Source organism: Ursus maritimus, assembly GCF_017311325.1.
Source record: "Ursus maritimus isolate PB19 chromosome X unlocalized genomic scaffold, ASM1731132v1 scaffold_X1, whole genome shotgun sequence".
Classification (NCBI taxonomy): Eukaryota; Metazoa; Chordata; class Mammalia; order Carnivora; family Ursidae; genus Ursus; species Ursus maritimus.
Genome location: NW_024423319.1, coordinates 63,452,803 through 63,475,160, shown reverse-complemented (window position 1 = coordinate 63,475,160; position 22,358 = coordinate 63,452,803). Strand labels below are relative to the sequence as shown.

The 22,358-nt window shown below is 36.9% G+C and overlaps 1 protein-coding gene and 1 pseudogene across 7 annotated transcripts in view; one reads left to right on the top strand and one right to left on the bottom strand.

The window, feature by feature from the left end:
* The window catches only part of ATRX (ATRX chromatin remodeler), a 345,341-nt gene that overhangs the window by 286,292 nt on the left and 36,691 nt on the right, over positions 1 to 22,358 (bottom strand). The gene's annotated exons all lie outside the window — the stretch shown is intronic.
* On the top strand, positions 1,563 to 1,711 carry LOC121103899 (annotated as a pseudogene).

Here is a 22,358-nt window from a genome sequence, read left to right as displayed (position 1 = left end):
GAGATACCACCTTACGCCAGTTAGAATGGCAAGAATAGACAAGGCAAGAAACAACAATTGTTGGAGAGGATGTGGAGAAAGGGGATCCCTCCTACATTGTTGGCGGGAATGCAAGTTGGTACAGCCACTCTGGAAAACAGTGTGGAGGTCCCTTATAAAGTTAAAAATTGAGCTACCCTATGATCCAGCCATTGCACTACTGGGTGTTTACCCCAAAGATACAGACGTAGTGAAGAGAAGGGCCATATGCACCCCAATGTTCATAGCAGCAATGTCCACAAAAGCTAAATTGTGGAAGGAGCCGAGATGCCCTTCAACAGATGACTGGATTAAAAAGTTGTGGTCCATATATACAATGGAATATTACTCAGCTATCAGAAAGAACGAATTCTCAACATTTGCTGCAACATGGACGGCACTGGAGGAGATAATGCTAAGTGAAATAAGTCAAGCAGAGAAAGACAATTATCATATGATTTCTCTCATCTATGGAACATAAGAACTAGGAAGATTGGTAGGGGAAGAAAGGGATAAAGAAAGGGGGGGTAATCAGAAGGGGGAATGAAACATGAGAGACTATGGACTATGAGAATCAAACTGAGGGCCTCAGAGGGGAGGGGGTTGGGGGAATGGGATAGACCGGTGATGGGTAGTAAGGAGGGCACGTATTGCATGGTGCACTGGGTGTTATATGCAACTAATGAATCATCGAGCTTTACATTGGAAACCGGGGATGTACTGTATGGTGACTAACATAATAAAAAATCATTAATTAAAAAAAAAAAAAAGACAAATAAATAAATAAATAAATAAATAAATAAATAAAAAGGGAATACAACTGGGTAACAAAAAATTGGGAGAAAGAGCACTACAACCTCACTAATAATCAACAGAATGCAAATTAAAACACTGAATGGGTTAACAGCTGTGTTGGTGCTTCCTGGGCAGGCACCATCCCCATTCAAGCAGTGCACTGGGCCCACCCCAAGGCCAACAGTCCCCTCTGCACCATTTTCCTACGTTTAGCTAGAGAGAACCCAGAATATTAAGGGAAGGAAAAAGAATGAGATCCAACACACATACTACTGCGCAGGATTTTGGTGGTTTTGTTTTGATGAAGAGGGTTTTTTTGTTTTGTTTTTACAAAATTTTGAAACAAACTTGTCTCTAGAATAAAGGTACCAAAACTTGGTGTAATTTCTACTTTTTGCCATAACCTTGCTTTCAAAAACACTTAGATATATGAAAAATTGTCGAGTTACTCAAAGTCCTTAATCTTAAATTAGAAAATGGAACCAGAGCAAAAGATGCTACATGTCTATCAATGGCACACAAAATTCCTTATAACCAAAATTCAAAAATAAGCACGAATGATGTCATTCTACATATTGGCCCATCAACAGATTACAAAGAGCAAAAAAGTTGTTCTTTAGAAAAGAGTATAGCAAACTGGCAGAATAACGATTGTCTCACTCATTCCTAGAACTCACAGAAATACGACCACAAAGCCAGCGATCACATGAATTCATACTGTAGCTGAGTTCAGGACTATGGATAAATCAATCGCTTCTCGGCCTTTTGGCTAAGATCAAGTGTAGGACTATGGATAAATCAGCATAACCCGTTAATATTAGTATCGCCAGATGTAAAAATTAAAACAGTTGGATACTATCAGTAGAAATCTTTCCTTCTGTGAAGGATAGTACTTTTAGACATAAACATGTTTGTGTTATATTATAAATTATGAGACCAGGTAGAAGCCAAGTGGTAAAAAAAAATTTTTGATACTTAAAAAAATTTGCCCATATATTTGAAAAATCTTCTCTCTTTGAGGGTATATGTGATTTTTGCAAATAACCAAATGTCATTTATAATCAAATGTGGTGAGCTATCAAGTTGGGTAAAATTAGTTTTTGCTAAAATGTGAAGTATTCCTGAATATTTCTTTTCTTGCTTGACTTCTAAATGGGTTACAAAAGGAGAGTTCTTAAAATGTCCTCAGGAATGACATCACTGGTATCAGCATGGCCTCCTACAGCTAATACTTAGAAGGGAAATACTCATCTGCATATAAAAGCTCTGATGTCAGTTTTTTAAATCTGTCTCATTTTTAGAATCACACTTTAGAGATGATCCTTGTAATTGTCTAAGTCTCATTTGTGGAAATGGTATTTTAAATACACCAAAACCAACTATTTAAAAAGCCAACATTTATCAATCCTTTTGTAAAGTGAACAATCTTCCTAAGGCAAAACCACACACATTAACTTACCAGTTTTGTAACTATGAACTATTACAAATGATATTTATTAAATATAGACACAGTTGTTACTCTCTTCCTCCCTCTACCAAAATGTGAAGCTGACTCAACCAGTACTAATATACATTTCTTAACTTTAGATGCTAAGTCAGTCCTTAAAACCATCCTTGAAGAGTACTTAAAAATCTCCACTGAGGAACAATGTGTTCGGCCTTCATGCTTACCGTCACACAATTTCAACAGTGGCTTGATACAGATGACTTGTGAAATCTGACGCGCCTATCTGCAAGTGGATCAAAAAAAATTTAATTCTTCCTGTAAACTAACCATATCATGAATGACTAGATTTTAGACAAATTTTGAATCCTAATGTCAGTATTCTTAACTACAAGCTGTGTTCTTTCCTTTGAATGTTTTACTACTTTTTTTCCATGAGGAACTGGAATTCCAAATATTTTATGTGTATTCTTTTGTACTATTATTTTGGAGATGTTTATGCATACAGGAACTAGCCACTTCTTAAACTGAATTTTTTATTATGAGATAAATGTAGATTCACATGCAGTTCTAAGATTCTGTGTATTCATTACCCACACTTCTTCAATGATAATGTCTTACAAAACTATTTATCACTTTTAACTCATTCATCTATCTGTTCCCATAGATGGGCTGCTGTGTTTAAGACACAACAATGGACCACACAGTCTCTGAAATTTGCTTATATAATTGGTATGATCACATTGACCAAAATGGTTTTTTTATAGAAAAATGAATGGTAAGTAATTTAAAATTTTTGTTCACTTCATGATTGCTTAAAATAGCATTGATAAAAATATTATTATCTAAACTGGAAAGAGTTACATTATTTCTGTTCACACAATGGCTCCTTATTATGGAGAAAACCTTAAATATATCACAAAAAAAATTCTGAGACTGTTAATAAACAAGTTCAGTAAAGTTAGTGTATACAAATTCAACACGCAAAAACCAGTTGCATTTCTACACACTAACAATTAACAGTCCAAAATGGAAATTAAGAAAACAATTCCATTTACAATAGCACTGAAAACAATTAAATATTTTAGAATTAATTTAACCAAGGTGGCAAAAGATTTATACACTGAAAATTGTAAAACAGCACTGTTTTCACTGCTGAAAAAAATTAAAGACACAAATAAATGGAAAGATACACTGTGTTGATGGGTCAGAAAAAGTTAATATTGTTAAAATAACAATTATACACAAACGACCTAGAGATTCATTACAACTCCTATCAAAATCCAACAGCATTTTCTGCAAAAATAGAAAAACCCATCCTAAAATTCATGGAGAAGCTCATGGAATTCCAAAAAACCAAAACAATCATGAAAAAGAAGTAAGCTGGAGAACTCACATTTCTTGATTTCAAAACTAACAGCAGAGCTAATATAATCAAAACAGTGTGGTATCAACATAAGGACAAACATATAGACCAATGGAACAGAAAACTCAAAACTAAGCCCTTGTGTAGATATGGTCAATGATTTCCAACAAGGGTGTCAAGATAATTCAATTGAGAAAGGGTGGTTCTTTCAAAAAATAGTACTGGGAAAACTGGATATCCACATGCTAAAGAATGAAGGTGGACCCTTGCCTGATATCACATATAAAAATTAACACAGAAAAATCAAAGAACTAAACATAGTACGTAAACTATTAAATTACTGGAAGAAAACATAGGAAAAAATCTTCATGACATTGTATTTCATGAACATTTCATGAATATGACACCAAAAGTAAAATGCAACAAAAGAAAAAAAAAATAGACAAACTGGATTTCATCAAAATGAATACCTTTTGTGCATCAAAGGACACCACCAAGAGATTGAAAACACAACCCAGAGAACATGAGAAAATATTTCTAAATCATATATCTGAAATGGTATTGGTATCCAAAATAAATAAGAAAATCCGAGAACTCAACAACAAAAAAACAGACTTATAAATAAGCAAATGACTTAAATAGACATTTCTCAAGAAAAAAAGATGTACAAATATCCAATGAGCTCACAAAAAGAGGCTCTACATTGCTAATCATTAGGGAAAAGCAAATCAAAACCAAAATAAGATACCATTTCACACCCATTTATATTACAAAAAAACAGAAATAAGTCTTGATGAGGAAGTGGAGAAATTGGAACCCTGAATGTACTGCTGGCAGGAATATCAAATGGTTCATGCACTACAGAAAACCAGTATGGTATTACTTCAAAAAGTTAAATATGGCATTACCATATGACCCAGTAATTCCACCTCCAAGTATGTATCTAAAAGAAATGAAAGCTGGGACGTACACACCAACACTCATACCAGCATTATTTATAACAGCCAAAAGGTACAAATAACCAAAATCTGTCAAAGAGAGATAAATGGAAAAATAAAACACAACAGATATGTGAAATAAAAGGAATGATACTCCCCAAAAAGGAATGAAATTCTGATACATGCTATAATATAAATGAACTCTGAAAACATACTAAATGAATAAACCAAACACAGCAAAAGGACAAATACTGTGTAACTCCACATAGTTGAAGTTCCTAATATAGTCAAATTTATAGGGACAGAAAGCACATTACAGGACTGGAAGGGGGAAGTAATACACATTTACTATTTAATGGGTATTGTTTTGTGTTGGAAAAGACGAAAAAGTTCTGGAAATGGAGAGTGTAATGATTGTGCAAGAATGCAAATATATGTACCTAAAGGCAATGAATCATATACTTAGAAATGGTTAAAATGGTAAATATCTTAAAAAGGCCTGCTATATCAGGCAAATATTATAAAGTTATTAGAAAGTTTGTGTTGCACATAGCCGCTAAAGATATGAACAAAGAACAGACAAACCGCAGCACTGCTTACATGAGAGAAAATTTGGAAATAAACCAATTATTCACACAAACACAAAAAAAAGAACAAATAGATTGTATGTTCACAAAACAAAATACTATACAGCAATTAAATGAACTAGAGCCACATGAATCAATACGGACTAAAAGCTACAGCTTCATCTACCAAATTTAAAGAATTTAAAACCCTGAAGGAAATACCATTAAATTTTAATTTCCATATGATTTTAATAATAAAACAACTTCTCCTCGCATCAGCACCCAAAAAAGCCCCAAATAATTAAAAAGATCGAAGTCATACCATACATATTCTCTAACCACAACACTATGAAACTAGAAGCCAACCACAAGAAAAAATTTGGAAAGACCAGAAATACATGGAGGTTAAATAACATGCTACTAAACAATGAATGGGTCAACCAAGAAATCAAAGAAGAAATAAAACAAGACATGGAAACAAAGGAAAATGAAAACACAATGGTCCAAAACCTCTGGGAGGAAGCAAAAGTGGTTCTAAGAGGAAAGTTTTTTTTGTTTTTTTTTTGTTTTTTTTTTTTAAAGATTTTATTTATTTATGTGACAGAGAGACAGCCAGCGAGAGAGGGAACACAGCAGGGGGAGTGGGAGAGGAAGAAGCAGGCTCACAGCAGAGGAGCCCGATGTGGGACTCGATCCCGGTACGCCGGGATCACGCCCTGAGCCGAAGGCAGACGCTTTAACGACTGCGCTACCCAGGCGCCCCAAGAGGAAAGTTTTTAGCAATACAGGAATATCTCAAGATGCAAGAAAAATCTCAAATAAACAACCTAACCTTACACCTAAAGGAGCTAGTAAAAGAAAAACAAACAAAACCTAAAACCAGCAGAAGGAAATAAAGATTAGAGCAGAAATAAACGATATAGAAACAACAACAACAAAACAATAGAAGAGATCAATGAAACCATGAGCTGGATCTTTAAAAATATCAACAAAATTGATAAACCTCTAGACAGACTTATCAAGGAAAAAAAAAAAAGGACTCCAATTACTAAAATCATAAATGAGCGAAAAGAAATAACAACCAACACCAGAAAAATACAACTAACAGATTATGAAAAATCATAATCCCAACAGATTAGACAACCCACAACAAACTGATAAATTCTTTAGAAACATAAAAATTACCAAAACTGAAACAGGAAGAAACAGAAAATTTGAACAGACCAATAACCAGGAAAGAAATTCAATCAGTAATCAAAAAAATTCCAACAAACACAAGTCCAGGACCAGACGGCTTCACAGGCAAATTCTACGAAACAATTAAGAGTTAATACCTATTTTTCTCATGGAGGGGGAAAAAGATGACAGAGGAGTAGGGGACCCTTTCACAGGTGGTCCCCTGAATCGAGATGGATATATACCAGATCATCCTGAACACCCACGAAATCAGCTCAAGACGTAGAAAGATACATCTGGATCTCTACAAATGAACATCTCCAGCGCTGATTATTGAGGTACAAAGCGAGGAGCTGTGAATCAGCAAACAGATATCGGAAGACAAACAGATATCGGAAGACAAACAGAAGGGGGAGGGAGCCGCCGCACTCAGACAGTGGGAAGGAGTAGCCACCTGCACTGGGAAGTGGGCCGAACTCGCGGACTGGCGGGCTGGCACCAGCAGGAAAGCAGACTGAGACCGTGAGCCCGGGAATGTGCGCGCAACCAGACTGAAAACCAGAGCTCCGGAGCGCTCATTGGAACCGGACTGAAACCGGGAGCTCGGGAGCGTGTGTGTCCAAACTGAAAACCAGATCTCCAGAGCGCAAACTCGAACTAGACTAAAACCAGGAGCTCTGAAGCCCACGCACGACCAGTTGGAAAACCAGCGCTCCGGAGCGCGCGTGAACCACACCGAAACAGGGAGCTCGGGAGCGCACGCGGGAACCAGGGGCGGCTGGCGGTGTTAGAAGCACAAAGGACAGAGACGTACCAGCACTGGAAGCGAGGGATGGAAGAGTGGCTGTGGGGTACACATCCCAGGACGCTGCGGGGTTTTTAGGAGCACTGATGGAAACAGAGTTAAAGTTGCCAGGAGAGCTCAGTGGAGAGCAGACAGTGATCTCTCTGTTCTGAGACAGAGGCTAGGATATGGCCACTGCTGCTCTGACTCTCAGAAGAGGGACAGAAAACCGCCAGGGAAATGCGCCAGAGAACAAAACCCCAAAAATACCAGTTCACATTGTGCCCATCCCCATCCCCCCTCGCAAGTGATGGGGCTACTCTACCCAAACAGGGTTGCCTGAGTATCAACGCGGCAGGCCCCTCCCCCAGAAGGCAGACTGAAAAATCAAGAAGCCCACATCCCTAAGGTCCATATAAAACAAATGCACACTGCCTGGGTCCCGGTCAATAATTTGGGCTCTGTGCATCCCCGCAACCTCTCCTCATCAGAATGACAAGGAGGAGGAACCCTCAGCAAAGAAAGGACAAAGAGACTGTAGCCTCTGCCACAGAACTGATGGATATGGATATAACCGAATTGTCAGAAATGGAGTTCAGAATAACAATGGTCAAGATGACGTGTAGGCTTGAAAAAAACATTAACGAGAATATAGAATCTCCAAGGGCAGAAATGAGAGCGAATCTGGCAGAAATTAAAAATGCTATGAATCAAACACAGTCTAAACTAGATTCTCTGACAGCCAGGGTAAATGAGGCAGAAGAACAAATTAGTGAATTGGAAGATGGGATGGTAGAAGAGAAGGTAAAAACGGAAACTTGGCTCAAAAAAATCCAATCTCAAGAATGTAGATTACAGGATATTACTGACTCAATGAAACATTCCAATGTCAGAATCATCAGCATCTCTGAGGGGGTAGAGAAAGAGAGAGGTCTAGAAGAGATATCTGAACAAACTGTAGCTGAGAACTTCCCTAATCTGGCAAAGGAAACAAGCATTCGTGTCCAAGAGGCAGAGAGGACCCCTCCCAAGATTAATGAAACAGACCCACACCACATCACGTCATAGTGCATTTTGCAAATATTAGATGCAAGGATACAGTATTGAAAGCGGCCAGGGGGAAGAAAATCCTTACGTACAGAGGGGAAAATATCAGAATAATGTCAGACCTGTCTACAGAGACCTGTCAGGCCAGGAAGGGTTGGCAAGGTATTTTCAAAGCTCTGAGAAGAACATCCAGCCAAGGATCCCTTATCCAGCAAGGCTGTCATTCAGAATTGATGGAGAGACAAGGAGCTTCCAAGACCGGCAGAAACTGAAAGAATATGTGACCACCAAGCCAGCCCTACAAGAAATATTGAGGGGAGTTCTATAAAAGTAAAAAGACCCCAAGAGTGATACAGAACAGAAATTTGCAATCTATAGAAACAAAGACTTCACAGGCAACATGACATCATTAAAATCATATCTCTCAATAATCACTCTCAATGTGAATGGCCTAAATGTTCCCATAAAACAAAACAGGGTTGCAGACTGGATAAAAAAGCATGACCCATCCATTTGCTGTCTACAAGAGTCTCATTTTGAACCTTAAGATACATCCAGACTGAAAGTGAAGGGATGGAAAACCATTTTTCATGCCAATGGACCTCAAAAGAAAGCTGGGGTAGCAATTCTCATATCAGACAGATTAGATTTTAAACTGAAGACTGTAGTAAGAGATACAGAAGGACACTATATTATTCTTAAAGGATGTATCCAACAAGTGGATATGACAATTATAAATATCTATGCCCCCAACAGGGGAGTAGTTAGATACACAAGCCAACTCTTTACCAGAATAAAGAGACGTATAGATAATAATACGTTAATAGTAGGGGATCTGAACACTCCGCTCTCAGCAACAGACAGATCACCTAAGCAGAAAATCAACAAAGAAAGAAGAGCTTTGGATGACAGGACCAGATGGACCTCATAGATATATACAGAACACTACGCCCCAGAACAAAAGAATACTCATTCTTTTCAAATGAACATGGAACTTTCTCCAGAACAGACCATATACTAGGTCACAAAACAGGTCTCAAATGATACCAAAAGACTGAGATTATTCCCTGCATATTCTCATGCCACAATGCTTTGAAATTGGAACTCAATCACAAGGAAAAATTTGGAAGAAACTCAAACACTTGGAAACTCAGAACCACCCTGCTCAAGAACGATTGGGCAAACCAGGTAATTAAGAAGGAAATTAAGCAATTATTGGAGAACAATGAAAATGAAAACACATCAGTCCAAAACCTATGGGACACTGCAAAGGCGGTCCTAAGGGGAAAATACATAGCCATCAAAGCCTCACTCAAAAGAATAGAAAAATCTAAAATGATGCCATGTTGCCAGTAAAGTCTTTTTTTGTATTGGTTGTGACTTTCTTTTGTGTATCACTCTTGGGGCCTTTTTACTTTTGTAGAACCTCCCTTAATATCTCCTGTAGGGCTGGTTCCATGGTTATGAAATTGGTCAATGACTGGCGATTCTGATAAATAAATAAAATCTTAAAAAAAAAAGAATAGAAAAATCTAAAATGCAGGTTTTATATTCTTACCTCAAGAAGCTGGAGCTGGAACAGAAGAACAGGCCTAACCCACACACGAGAAGGCAGGTGATGGAGATTAGAGCAGAGATCAATGATCCCCAAACCAGGCAAAGACCCCATCAAAAAGGAGAATTACAGACCGATTTCCCTGATGAATATGGATGCCAAAATTCTACAGGAAGGAGTTGGCCCCAGTGAAATCTGAGGAGCCACCCAGGGCAGACTTGGGTGACACTTCTGTTCTAGAGGCAAGCGGGGTTCTGCAGTTCACCAGATGTGGTGACAGGGTGAGTCCTGCCCTGAGGCCCGGCCTCCTCATTTATAAATGGCAGGAGTAATATTGCCTTATGAAGACCTCTTCCCATCGTGTACATTAAAAGGATTATCCATCATGACCAAGTGGGATTCATACCTGGGATGCAAGGGTGGTTCAACATTCGCAAATCTAATAGATTATATCAATAAGAAAAAAAGCCAAGAATCATATGATCCTCTCAATAGAGGCAGAAAAAGCATTTGAGAAAACACAGCATCCTTTCCTGATTGAAACCCTTCAAAGTGTAGGGATAGAGGGTACATTCCTCAAGTTCACAAAAGCCATCTATGAAAAGCCTACAGCGAATATCATTCTCAATGGGGAAAAGCTGAAAGCCTTTCCCTTAAGATCAGGAACACGACAAGGATGCCCACTCTCGCCATTATTATTCAACGTAGTACTAGAAGTCCTTGCAACAGCAATCAGACAACAAAAAGGGATCAAAGGTATCCAAATCGGCAAAGAAGAAGTCAAACTGTCTCTCTTTGCAGATGACATGATACTCTATATGGAAAACCCAAAAGAAGCCACTCCCAAACTATTAGAAGTTATAGAGCAATTCAGTAACGTGGCAGGATACAAAATAAATGCTCAGAAATCAGTTGCATTTCTATACACGAATAACGAGACCGAAGAAAGAGAAATTAGGGAATCCATCCCATTTACAATAGCACCAAAAACCATACGTTACCTTGGAATTAACTTAACCAGAGACGTAAAGGACCTATATTCTAGAAACTATAAATCACTCTTGAAAGACATTGAGGAAGACATAAAAAGATGGAAAGATATTCCATGCTCATGAATCGGAAGAATTAACATAGTTAAAATGTCCATGCTACCCAGAGCAATCTACACTTTCAATGCTATCCCGATCAAAATACCAAGGACATTTTTCAAAGAACTGGAACAAACAGTCCTTAAATTTGTATGGAAACAGAAAAGGCCCCGAATCTCCAAGGAACTGTTGAAAAGGAAAAACAAAGCTGGGGGCATCACAATGCCGGATTTCGAGCTGTACTACAAAGCTGTGATCACAAAGACAGCATGGTACTGGCACAAAAACAGACACATAGACCAATGGAACAGAATAGAGAGCCCAGAAATGGACCCTCGGCTCTTTGGGCAACTAATATTTGATAAAGCAGGAAAAAACATCCGGTGGGAAAAAGACAGTCTCTTCAATAAATGGTGCTGGGAAAATTGGACAGCTACATGCAAAAGAATGAAACTTGACCACTATCTCACACCATACACAAAAATAAACTCCAAATGGATGAAAGACCTCGATGTGAGACAGGAATCCATCAAAATTCTAGAGGAGAACATAGGCAGCAACCTCTACGACATCAGCCAAAGCAACCTTTTTCATGACACATCCCCAAAGGCAAGAGAAACAAATAATAAAATGAACTTGTGGGACTTCATCAAGATAAAAAGTTTCTGCACAGCCAAGGAAACAGTCAAAAAAACTAAGAGGCAGCACACGGAATGGGAGAAGATATTTGCAAATGACACTACAGATAAAAGACTGGTATCCAAGATCTACAAAGAACTTCTCAAACTCAATACACGAGAAACAAATAATCAAATCGAAAAATGGGCAGAAGATATGAACAGATACTTCTCCAAAGAAGACATACAAATGGCCAACAGACACACAAAAAAGTGTTCAAAATCATTAGCCATCAGGGAAATTCAAATCAAAACCACAATTAAGAAGATGTGGTCCATATATACATGGAATATTACTCAGCCATCAGAAAGAACGATTACACGACATTTGCAGCAACATGGACGGGAGTGGATGAGATAATGCTAAGTGAAATAAGTCAAGCAGAGAAAGACAATTATATAGTTTCACTCATTTATGGAACATAAGAAATAGGAAGATTGGTAGGAGAAGAAAGGGAAGAATGAAGGGAGGGTAAACAATAGGGGGAATGAACCATGGGAGACTATGCACTCTGGGAAACAAACTGAGGGCTTCAGAAGGGAGGGGGTGGGGCACTGCAACAGGCCAGTGATGGGTATTAAGGAGGGCACATATTACATGGTGCACTGGGTGTTATATGTAAGTAATGAATCATGGAACATTGCATCAAAAACTGGGGATGTACTGTATGGTGACTAATATAACAAAATAAATATTATTTAAAAAAAATAAATCAAAACCACATTGAGATACCACTTTACGCCCATTAGAATGGCAAAAATGGACAAGACAAGAAGCCAAAGCAATCTTAAAAAAGAAAAATAAAGCTGGGGGTATCACAATTCAGGATATCAAGTTATATTACAAAGGTGTAGTTCTCAAAACAGTATGGTACTGGCACAAAAAATAGAAACACAGAATAGAATAGAAAGCCCAGGAATAAACCCACAACCATACAGTCAATTCATCTTCGACAAAGCAGAAAGGAACATCCAATGGGAAAAGGACAGTCTCTTCAACAAATTGTGTTGGGAAAACATGACAGGTACGTGCAAAAGAATGAAACTGGGCCACTTTCTTACACCACACACAAAAATAATTTCAAAATGGATAAAAGACCTAAATGGAAGACAGGAAACCATTAAAATCCTGGAAGAAAGCAAAAGTAGTAAAGTCCCTGATATTGGCCGTAGCAACATTTTTCTAGATAGGTCTCCTGAGGAAAGGGAAACAAAGCAAAAATAAACTACTGGGCTTCATCAAAATGAAAAGCTCCTGCACAGCAAAGTAAACCATCAACAAAACTAAAAGGCAACCTAAGGAATGGGAGAAGACATTTGCAAATGACATCTGATAAAGGGTTAGTATCCAAAATATATAAAGAACTTATACAACACCCAAAAACAAATAATCCAATTTTAAAAAGGGCAGAAGACATGATGAACAGACATTTCTACAAATAAGACATCCAGATGGTCAAAAGACAAAAAAAGATGCTCCTCATCACTCATCATCAGGGAAATACAAATCAAAACTATAATGAGATATCACCTTACACCTGTCAAAATGGCTGAATTCAAAAACAGAAGAAACAAGTGGTGGCAAGGATATGCAGAAAAAGGAACCCTCATGCATTGTTGGTTGGGAATGCAAACTGGTGCAGCCAGTCTAGAGAACAGTAAGGAGGTTCCTCAAAAAGTTAAAAATAGATCTACCTGTGATCCAGCAATCACACTACTAGGTATTTACCCAAAGAATATTAAACACTAACTCAAAGGGATACATGTACCCCTATGTTTATAGAAGCATTATTTACAATAGCCAAGATATGGAACCATTCCAAGTGTCCATCAACTGACGAATGGATAAAGAAGATGTGGTGTATGCATATATGTACATATATACAAATATACACACATATAAAATGGAATATTACTCATCCAAAAAAGAATGACTTTTTTATTTTTTTTTAAAGATTTTATTTATTTATTTGACAGAGATAGAGACAGCCAGCGAGAGAGGGAACAGAAGCAGGGGGAGTGGGAGAGGAAGAAGCAGGCTCATAGCGGAGGAGCCTGACGTGGGGCTCGATCCCGTAACGCCGGAATCACGCCCTGAGCCGGAGGCAGATGCTTAACCGCTGTGCCACCCAGGCGCCCCTGAATTTTTTAATAAAGTACTTCATGCACACATGAAATTACCTGAGTTCTCTAGTTTTACTGCTCATGCTTAAACCACTGCACTTACCACAATACCCCTGGATGCAGCAACAACTAAAGAGAACTTGGTAACAGTAAAAGAAACAAACCACCATAAAATCAATTCCTAAAGCTTCCAACTAAAATTAAAACCTAATCCTCACAATGACCAAGACCTGAAAGGCGTTAACACAAGCATTTAAAACAAAGGAGAGCACCAAAATTAAAGCCATAGACAATTATGCCATTTCACATAAGTCCATTTATTTTAGGAAAAAAAAAAACAAAAAAAACCTAGCCAGTCAGCTGCAACTTTTAAGGGGATTAGAAGTCCTTACTCTTATGCTAATAAGAAAAAATATGAACAAACTGAAAATCTATAATTTATCTTACATCCTTTAGAGAACTGAGGTCACAGGGCAAATCACCACCAAGAAAACCAGACAGGCAGATACAGCTTATCTGGTGTGGGAACACTTTAACAGTAATTGATGAATTGTTAGAGGCCAAGTATGGATTAATTTGAGAGTTAAAAAAATTCCTGGGGTCCCAGTTTTTTGGGGAGGAGACACTTTCCTGGGTTTTACCTCCAGGAGCCCCCATAAGGTTTTCAGGTTTTCAGTTAAAATCTGTGGAAAATCTTCTTGTGCCCTGAGCAGGAGGGGAAAGTAGACCTACTGAAATACATCCAAAGCATTCTCTTAACAAAGTCATGCCCTCAAAGTAAACTACTCTAATAGGACATAATCTACCTAGAGGAAGAGCAATTAGACAACCTCAGCCTCCTCTAGTGTTCCTGTCTCACCTAAGGTTGGGGAATGACTAAGAAACACTTCTGGGGACGCCTGGGTGGCTCAGTTGGTTAAGGTCTGCCTTCAGCTCGGGTCATGATCCCAGGGTCCTGGGATCAAGTCCCCCATTGGGCTCCCTGCTCAGTGAAGTACCTACTTCTTCCTCTCCCCCTGCTACTCCCCCTGCTTGTGCGTGTGCTCTCTCTCTCTCTTTCTCTCTGTCAAATAGATGAATAAAATCTTAAAAAAATAAAAAGAAGAAACACTTCTGAAGGCCTTAATCCAGGGACTCAGGACCTCTAAAAATAACTAAGATTTAATGATAAGATTATAGAACATTATCCCTCCCCAAATCCTTATCACCACATCAACACAGATCCAGTATAATAACTGAATTTCAAATGAGAAAGCCCAATATAGACTCTATTTAAGAAGGAATTCTTAGCAGGGCACCTGGATGGCTCAATCAGTTAAGCATCTGACTCTTGATCTCAGCTCAGGTCTTAATCTCAGGGTCATGATTTTAAGCCCTTAAGAAAAAAAGGAAGGAATTACTAGCAAAACTGAAAGACAACAGGGAAGAAAAATAATTAAAACAAAGAAATTATAAAGAAATGAATCCTCTAGTACCTACAGCTACAGCAAACAACACAAAGCCCAGTTCCTAGCCAGAGTAACATAAAAGCTCACACTAAAAGCCTAATAACCTAAATTCCCATTACGAGAAACATTGTATTTGGCTTTCCAAAAAATTCAAGTCATGTCAGAAGGCAAAACAAACAAACAAACAAACCAAGAAAACCCACAATCTAAAGAAACAAAGACAGCATCAGAATCAGACTTAGGTAAGACACAGACTTTTGGAATTATCAGATAGGGGAATCTAAAATAACTCTGACTAATATGATAAGGACTCTACTGACAGAAATAAGAAATAGACAACATGCAAGAATACGTGAGTAAGCAGAGCAAGGAAAACTGTAATAAACAAATAAAAGGAAATGCTACAAATCTAAAACATTGTGAAAGAAATAAAGAATGCATTTGATGGGCTCATTAGAAGACTAGACCCAGGGAAGGAAAGAAATCAATGAGCTGGAAGAGGGAAGAAACAGTGAAGGTTGATGATAGGTCAACAGAAACTTTACAAACGAACGAACGAAAGAAAGAAAGAAGAAAGAAAAGAAAGAAGAGAAGAGGAGAAGAAACTTTCCAAGCTGAAGTGCAAAGAGAAAAAAAAATAAAAGGCAACAGAAAACCTAATAACTGTAGGACAATTACAGAAGTTGTAAAATACATGTAATGAGAATACAAAGGAGAAAGAAGCAGAAGAAATGTTTGAAATAACAGTGGTGGGAAAATCTGCCAAAATTAATAACAGATACCATAAATGCAGGAAGCACAGAGAATACAAAAGCAGGATAAATACCAAGTACCTACACATAGCTATATCATAAGCAAACAACAGAAACCAAAGAGAGAGAAAAATATTAAAAACCAGGAGAAAAAGACACCTTATCTATAGAGGAACAAAGATAAGCATTTTATCTGATCTGTTGTCATAAACCACCCAAGCAGAAGAGAATGGAATAAAATATTTTAAGTGTTGAAAGAAAAAAAACACACACCAAGCTAGAATCATGTATCCAGCAAAATGATCCCTCAAAAGTGAAAACAAACTAGTCTTTCTCAACAAACAAAAACAAGTAATTTGTCACCAGCAGACTTGGCTTGCATGAAATATTATAAGTTCTTCAGATAGAAAAAAAATTATATAGGTCAAAAACAAAGATCTACATAAAAGAAGAGCATTAGAGAAGGAACAAATTAAAGTAAAATCAACATTTTTTGTTTTTTATTTTTAAGTGACCCAATAATTAACTGTTCAAACTAATAACAGCAAAAATGTATTGGGTGATTATAGCTTATGAGTAAGGATAAGAACGGAGAATACTGTTACAAGGTACCTACACTGCTTGTAAAGTGATGTACAGTTATCCCCTGCTTTTCTAAAGTTTGTGGTATGCCACTTCACTTTTGTGTGTATGTGTGTGTGTGTGTGTGTGTGTGTGTGAGAGAGAGAGAGAGAGAGAGAGAGAGAGAGAGAGATGGTGGGCGGGTCAGAAGGGGAGAGAGAGAGAATCTGAAGAAGGCTCCACACCCAGTGCCTACCAGGGCTCGATCTCAGCACCCTGAGATCATGACCTGAGCTGAAATCAAGAGTCAGATGCTTAACTAAGTGAGCCACCCAGGTGCTCCAGCACTTCACTTTTATGCAACACCTACATTAGTACTATTCACTAACCAAAAGAAATCCAGAGGATTTTCACTTTTATGAAAGAAGACAAAACTGATAAGAACATTTAGCGTTTGTTCTGCAGCAAGCTCTTACAGAGGCAGTGCACATGCTGAGCAGCAATAATGGCACTGCCAAGCTCCTTCCCCAGGGAACTACACCAGCTTCTCACCTTTTAACTGTGTCTGTGAGCATTTGTGCTTTATCTTAATTCATTTTGTGAATCCATTAGCAAGATCTGTACGAAGGTATCAGAAAAGCCTAAAAGAGGTTATTCTGAGGTCTGGGAATGTTCAAAATTTTTTCTATGTAAACTAATGGTAATTGTTTCTTCACTGTAAGCTATTTCAGCTTATGAAATGTTTCATAAGAATGTTCTATGTTACAATAGCAGGGGAAACCTGTAGTGTTATTTAAAAGTGGACTTAAACAAGATATTAATGTATACTGCAAACTAAAGGCAACTAGTAAAAAAAAATTTAGGAAGTATAATTTAACATTTAAAAGAGGAAAGTAAATGAAATCATATAAAATGTTCAATTAAACCCAAAGACGAAAAAGGAGAAATTAAAAAAAAAAAAACAGGTGCAAACATGACAGATATTGATCCAACTATTTATCAAATTTCACTTTAAATATGAATGATCTAAATACATCAACTAAGAGAGTGTGTCCCATTATCACTGTAGATATAGTCAGGTGTCAGAGAGGATTAAAAAACAAGACCCAATTATATGCTGTCTTCGAGAAACACTTATAAATATAAAGACACTGATTAACAAGTAAAGGGAAACCACAGAAAATTGGGAGTTGTTGTTTAATGGGAAAAGAGTTTCAGTTTTTCAAGATGAAAATGCTCTGGAGATTGGTTACACAACAATGGAAATGTACTTAACACTACTGATATACACACTTAAAAAAAGGTTAAGGTGGTAAATTTTATGTTACATATTTTACCACAATTGTTTTTAAAGTAAAGGGATAGCTATTCAAGTCCCTTGTCCATTTTTTAATTGCCTTTTTGTTGCTGAGTTTTAAGAGTACTTTATGTATTCTGGATATTAAACCCTTATCAATCAGATATAAGATTTGCAAATATTTTCTCCCATTCTGTGGTTGTCTTTTCGCCCTCTTGATAGCATCCTTTGATGCATGAAGTTCTTCATTTTCATGAAGTTCAAATTACATGAAGTTCAAATTATTCTTTGTTGCCTGAGTTTTTTACATCTCCTTTAAGAGTCCACTGCCAAATCCAAGGTCATGAAGATTAGCCCCTGTTTTTCCCTAAGAACTGTAATAGTTTCATCTCTTAAATTTAGGTATTTGCTCCACTTTAAGTTGTATATGGTAGGAGTTAAGAGTCCAACCTTCATTCTTTTACATGTGGATGGATATCCAGTTGACTCACACCATTTAAGAAATTATCAAGATGGGTACAAAGTTTTTGTTTGGAATGATAAAAGAGTTTGGGGTACATGCGATTATTACATATTGTAAATGTATTTAACACCACTAAATTGCACATTTTAAAAGTTAAACTGATAAATACATACTTTACCAAGATAAAAATAATTGCAAGATACCACTTCACACCCACCAGAAAGGGTTAATCAAAAACATGGACAACAGGAGGTGTTGGTGAGGATGTGGAAAGTTGGAACCTTTTTTTTTTTAAGACGGGGGGGGGGAAGAGATCGAGCATGAGTGGGGGGTAGGGGGGAGCAGAGGGAAAGGGAGAGAGAGAATGCCAAGCAAGCTCCACACCCAGTGCAGAGTCCCATGCAGGGCTGGATCTCACAACCCCAAGAGCATAACCTGAGCCAAAATCAAGAGTCCGACATTCAACCAACTGAGCCACCTAGGAACAACAAAAACTGGAACCTTTATACACAGCTGATATGAATGTAAATGGTACAACCACTTTGAAAAATAGTTGGTTAAACACAGTGTTACCATATGACACAGCAATTCTACTCCTAGGTACAAAAAAAACAAAATACATGCTCACACAAAAATTTATACATGAACGTTCAGAGCAGCATGATAAATAATAATCAAAAAGTAGAAACAAACCAAATATCTATCAAATGATGAATGGAATATTATTCAGTGATAAAAAGGAATGAAGTTCTGAGTCATTCTACAACATGGATGTACTGTGAAAACATGCTAAATGAATGTAGCCAGTCACAAAATACCACATGCTGTAGGATTCCTTTTATATGAAATGTTCAGAATACACAAGTCCATAAGGGTAGGAAGTAAAATAGTGGTTGTTAGGATCTGGGGTAGGGAATGTGAGGGGAAACGAGGAATGACCACTAATTGGTATGGGGTTTCTTACTGGAGTGATGAATATTATAGTGATGGCTGCACAGGTTTGTGAATATACTAAAACCACTGAACTGTGCTCTCTAAAGGGATAAACTGTATGGTATGTGATTTATATCAATAAAGTTGTTATTTTTAAAAAGTGACCTGGGGACACCTGGCTGGCTCAGTCAGAAGAGCATGCAACTCTTGATCTCGGAATCATGAGTTCGAGCCCCACATCGGACAGAGATTACTTAAACTTTTTTTTAAAAAAGTGACTTGGTTATTAACTGAATTGTTGATAGATCTTTTGACAGTAACTTCACTGGAATTTTCATCTTTCATACAATTTCTCCTCCAAACAGGAGTTAGAATGTGTCAATTATAATCAAATTTTAAAAATGTTTTAATTAGGGGCACCTGAGTGGCTCAGTAGTTAACCGTCTGCCTTCAGCTCAGGGCGTGATCCCAGGGTTCTGGGATCGAGCCCTGCATCGGGCTCCCTGCTCCACTGGGAGCCTGCTTCTTCCTCTCCCACTCCCCCTGCTTGTGTTCCCTCTCTCGCTGGCTGTCTCTCTGTCAAATAAATAAATAAAATCTTTTTAAAAATGTTTTAATTAGGAAAAAACAAACTCAAACTAAAAGATTCAACATGATCTGAGGACATCTGAACATCTCTAGTTTTAAAAGTATTAATTAGGAAGTAATCTATAACTGCTTGAATTTTTTTTTCCACAGAGATTATAAAACCATGGAACAGAAATAGAAATTAAAATAATCTGTTATCTATATATTTTTTAAACTTACCTGTCAAACTAGACTATTACTTTGTTGACTTATGAGACCAAAAAGCAGTAAACGTTACTTATATAGTAAGAATGAGATAGAAAAGCACAAGTTTCTTCTACCCAGGATCTCATCCTAGGATATCATAGCCTTACATGAAGCTCTGCTTCCTGAAAAAAAATCCAAATTCAGTATTAAAAAAAAAAGTCGGTATCCACATTTATGTGTATCCAGGACACAAAGTTTTACAATGTGGCTTTATAATTTCTATTCTCTATGATAAGATTTTTTGGCCTTTAACTCAACCTGAATCTTACTATTGTAATACTCTTTCTAATTAATAATGTTAAACATAAATTTTATAGTGGGATAGAGGAAGGACCAATGGGCCTGTCTGATAGAAAGTTTGTGCCAGCTATCTGAACATAATAAAAATAAAGAAAGAAAGTTTGTGCCACAAATAAGGGAAGTTAAAAGATATCTTCCCTTCTAATTCTTCAGAGATCTCTCTAGGTATCTTCTAAAAGATGAAAACTTTTTAAGCCCACATGCCTCTTTTGGCCCTTGTGAAATATTAACATCTTTCACTTGAAGAATCTGAGGGGATATAAAATACGTTTGTTCCTTTACAAAAAGAAAATGGGAACAAAAATACTGAAACAGGAAATAAAGAACACTGGTATCTATTTTACATTATCTAAAAAAAAAACACTGAGGCCTCTCAGCCATCTAAAAACATGAAAATTAAGTATATGAGATGACAAGTCACATCTGGCATAGGCACCTCAGAATAATCACCTTAGAAGATAAATCTCTTCCCAAGGGCAGAATCCAAAATTTACAACAAAAAACAAGGCATTACTAAAATCTAAACCTTCTCAAGTCCTAAAACAAGATCTATTTAAAAGCAGTCCTTCATAAGTTAAGTATCCTGAATACAAAGAGCCACTGAAAATCTCCTATCACTGAATATCTCCCTAAAAACAAAAAAGGGGGAATCTCTTTTTTCACAAAAACTTGGATCGAATTCATTTGATTTAAAAAGCAGAATAGTGGTTCTAAATTTTGTAGAAGCCACCTTAAGACTGATAAGTCTTTGTCTTTTATAAGACTTCTAAGTAAACTGAAGCATTCAAAAGGAATTGGTCAGAAGCAAACTAATTATGTAATCCATGCCTAAAAATTAAAGTTGTATGAAGATTAGCATTAAGAGAGGACTCAACTAAAAAGAAACAAGAGAAAAATCAGTAAATTCTGCACTGATAGAAGAGTGGAAAATAATACAACAAACCTATTCAAACCTAATCCTCCTGCCTCAACACAACTAAAGTTCCTACTCTATGTGTACTCATAATGATATTTGAGAATCTTGCCCTACATGTGTAACCTAACTCTATGACAGTTTTACCACCAAAAGCTACAAATAATTGTTTCCCTGGTTAAACATCCTCATTCATTTCTTTTCAGCTGACGGCTCCAATCCAGGAGAATACCAAATCCCAGAATGCAAATGCTGTATGTTCTTTAACTATTAAATAGTTTCCTTATCATTTCACAATGACTAAATAAAAGATATTCAGAAATGGCCAAAATCCTGAGTTTCTAATTTTCAGGTCTGAGTCATATAGGTCTGTTTCTTTCAACTAGCTGACACCTCAGTAGAATATAAGTTGTAATCTAGGAGAAATAATATAAGTGAATAGGACTGAAAGATGTAACTTTCTAATTGTTCATGCTTTTTTGAAAATCCTCTAAAGTATCTGTATAGAATTAAAATGTCAAAGCAAAAGCAATTCAGATCATCTTCACAAGTATCTCCCACCTGAAAAACTTCCATTTAAACTCTTCTCAGTTATAAAATAAATAAGTCATGAAGATGTAATGTATAGCATAGGCAATATAGTCAATAATTATGATATAGCCTTGTATGGTGACATAACTAGACTTATCATGGCTGGCTCAGTTGGTTGAACATGTGACTCTTGATAATAGTGAGTTCAAGCCCCACAGTGGGCATAGCACTTAAAAAAAAGAGGGAAAGATGTAATGATTTTACATAGAATAAAGAGAAAATAAAGATCACTTGAAGGTGGGAAATACGTAGTAACTATTTGAAAAGCTTAGATTTACTTTGTTCCATTTGAGGCACATTAAATTCCATACATTCTATTCACTTTAAAGCAAAAAGTAAATCAGTACAAGTATTACTGCTTTTACTTTGTAAGAAAAGCATACTAAATTCTTTTTAGGAAAGAAACGTTTGGAAGGTTTTTATCAAGATGGAGTACATTTTAGCTCAAAAGGAATGAATTAAGATTTAAGTAAGTTAAAATACTACCCTCAGAGGGCACTTGTGATGAGCACTGGGTGTTGTATTTAAGTGTGAATCACTAAATTCTATACCAGAAACCAATATTACACGGCATGTTGACTAACGAATTTAAATAAAAATTTGTAGGAAAAAAAAAAAGACTACCCTCAGAGGAAAGCAGAAATGAAATTTCACTTTGCCCATTGTAAAAAAAAAAAAAAAAAAAAAA